Raw genomic sequence first — 3,162 nt, forward strand, 5'->3', positions numbered from 1 at the left:
GCAAGCACAAATAGGTGAGTACACACACACACACACACACACCACACACACAGAGCCAGAGCTCAACCCCAATTTCCACAACTAGGTGAGTACATTAGTTTCTCGTTATTTATAAAAAAATTCCCAGTGGCGAGAGTGTCGTGTTTACCCTGCCCTGAGGTATAGAACCACAGCCCCACCCGAACACACCCGGCCGGGTACCCCACCCTAGTCACCCTTGTGACTGGGCCAGTTGCGTGTGGGACGTGGGTACGGGAGCACGTACTGAATACCGCTCCGAGTTATTCGATACCAAGTCATTAACGTTCCCTTGCTGGACTATAAATTTGAGGTGTGAGTGTTGTATTAGATTTTCACTTACACATTAACGATATATATAAACATTAGGGAATGAATTTAATGCTTCAAACATAACTAATTCAATACTACAACAGCAGTAATTTTTCACCCGACTGCATTGCTAAGTATATGTGGCCGCTGCTTTCACCCTATTCAAGGCATGTGATAAAAGAAACTGTACTTGTGGTCGCTCTCAAACCCATTGATGATGTGACCACGTATACAGAATTTTGCAACTAGCTCATCAAGATTGTAACTTGTTTAGCTAAATGAATCGTGGGGTTCAGTCCCTGAGCCCATTATGTGCCTCATAACCCTTTCCACTACTGCCCACAAGATGGGTATGGGGTGCATAATAAATAAGCTAAACTAACTCTCACCCTATTCAAGGTATGTGATAAATATTGTAAATATGGAAATGCATGGCTACAGCAAACTTATTTGGGGGGGGGCATTATATACTTGCTCTGTCATTTACATTTTGGACACAAAATGAGTATTAAACGTGAAAAAATTAAAATATTTTATCCGTTCTCAGTCTCCAGGGTCTGTTCGTCCATCTGACGGGCAAAACTAATGACTCATTCGTCAGTTTTAACGTTCGTTCAAAAAAGGTAATTTTCTCAACTCGAAATTAATCTATACAAAAGAGAATGTCTGTCTATCTCTGAAGGTGGAGACGAGACCTTTAGAGCTAGTCTTACCCAACTTTCACACACAAAAGGGATAAGGCAGTCGGGGTTGGCCCGAGTGCCATACTTTAAGAATTACGCATTTAAAGCATAGGCATTTAAAGCCCTCCCCCCATAAGTTTTTCATAAGTCAAGTCTTAAATAAAGGCTTCCGACTCTTGTCTTTCTATTTTAAATATAGAAATATGCTTCTATAACCTTTTCCACCAACGCTTACAGGATGGTTCAGGACCATAATAGAAGTAGGATCCTTTGATTGTTTCAAGCGTAGGTTAGACATATAAAAGAATGAGTTTGGGTTGATATAAATAGGAGCTGCCTCGTATGGGCCAAAAGGCCTTGTGCAGTTTCCTTGATTCTTATGTCCTTAATAAACAAATTTAACTAACTAAAATTTTCACCAGAGAAACGTACCGAGCTGCGAGAGTTGGATATGATTGTTCTCGACCAACCTGTCCTCTTATAAATTACGTCTGAATTTGGCCGTTTACCCGCATAGCCGCAAACGCACGTAATTTGAAAATTAAAAAAAAAAAAAAATTTTGGATTTTTTTATCCACGAACATTATAAACCCAACCCGTCCTCGACTCAACTCCATTATATCCAGCGGTCGACCCAACAGACGCATTCATAAACTTTTACGTGCTTTTTAGTCAAAACTGGAATTTTCTCATATATAAATTAATATTATAATATATTAGCATATTGTGCATATATAGGCATAGGTTAGGTTAGGTGTTTACGTTCTGTTGGCGATTAGTTGTATTTGTAGTACGTGGGTAAAGCATTTATAGCGTTGTGATTCGAACAAAATTCGTCAGTGAAGCTCTTGTTCCGGATATGTTCGAACGACAGCAGTTGTGAGTCGTGTGTAAACCGCTTTTCATTCATAACAGGTTGTTTGGCGGGTGCATGGAATCACTTTTTGGATCTTTGTTTGGAGGACGGGCTGCATTTACAATGTTGTGGTTCGAACAAAGTTCCGTCAGTGAAGGACTTGTTCTGGAAGTGTTCGAACGAAATCAGTTGTGAGTCGTGTGTAAACCGTTATTCATTCACAAACAGGTTTGGAGGGTGCATGGAATTACTTTTGGGTCTTTGCTTGGAGGACGGGCTGAAACCCCTTCCCGAGCGCTGTCAACAATCTGTGGACTTATAAATCCCATCAGGAGCTTATTCGTTTACTCAGTTTTTGGATTATCTCTATTTTTATTTTTTGTAATCTGCATGGCATGGGGATTCGAACCCCATATTTTAAAGCTAAACTGCAGAGAGGATTTGCTGGTCACCATTCACTCGCTAGTTTGCTCCCTTCCTCACTCATTGTATTGCTTGTTTGCTCACCCGCTTGCTCAGAGTGAGCGAGCAAATATAGCTACTACTAATAAAATACTACTAATAAAACTATTCTTTAACTATTGTGCTTGCCAGCAGAACGCTTGATAGCATTGAAACCACAGCATCCGCTGCCAAGACATATTTTGGCATCCGCCGCCTTAGCAGCCGCCCAAACATGGCATCCGGCGCCTAATCTGCTTGCATCAGAGCATCAGGAAGCAGTGGCACCAGCCCGTCCTCCAAACAAAGATCAAAAAATGATTCCATGCCCCCGCCAAACCCCATGTTTATGAGTGAAAAGCGGTTTCACACACGACTGACAACTGATTTCGTTCGAACACTTTCGAAACAAGTGCTTCACTGACGAATTCTGTTCGAACCACAACGCTGTAAATGCTTCACGCACGTATTACAAATACAAATAATCGCCAACAGAACCTAAACACCTAGCCTAACCTAACCTATGCACAATATGCTAATATTATAATATTAATTTATGTTTGGAAAAATTCCCGTTTTGAATGAACAACATGTAAACATTTATGTATGCGTCTGTGGGGACGACTGCTGGATGTAATGGACTTGAGTTGAGGACGGGTTGGTAAATGTACCCACGTACTACAAATACAAATAATCGCCAACAGAACCTAAACACCTAACCTAACCTATGCCTATATATGCAGAATATACGCTAATATATTATAATATTAATTTATACTTAAAAAATTTCCATTTTGAATGAACAGCATGTAAAAATTTATGAATGTGGGGTTGGTCACTGGATGTAATGGA

The 3,162-nt window shown here is 40.4% G+C and overlaps 1 protein-coding gene across 1 annotated transcript in view; it reads left to right on the plus strand.

Moving 5' to 3' along the window:
• The first annotated feature begins 245 nt into the window (after positions 1 to 245).
• The window catches only part of LOC123757333 (beta-alanyl-bioamine nonribosomal peptide synthetase ebony-like), a 128,937-nt gene continuing 126,020 nt past the window's right edge, over positions 246 to 3,162 (plus strand). The window contains exon 1 of the mRNA XM_069324126.1: positions 246 to 333. The gene's annotated coding sequence lies outside the window, so the exon portion shown is untranslated. The remainder of the gene's footprint in view (positions 334 to 3,162) is intronic.

This window comes from Procambarus clarkii, chromosome 13 (assembly GCF_040958095.1).
Source record: "Procambarus clarkii isolate CNS0578487 chromosome 13, FALCON_Pclarkii_2.0, whole genome shotgun sequence".
Classification (NCBI taxonomy): domain Eukaryota; kingdom Metazoa; phylum Arthropoda; class Malacostraca; order Decapoda; family Cambaridae; genus Procambarus; species Procambarus clarkii.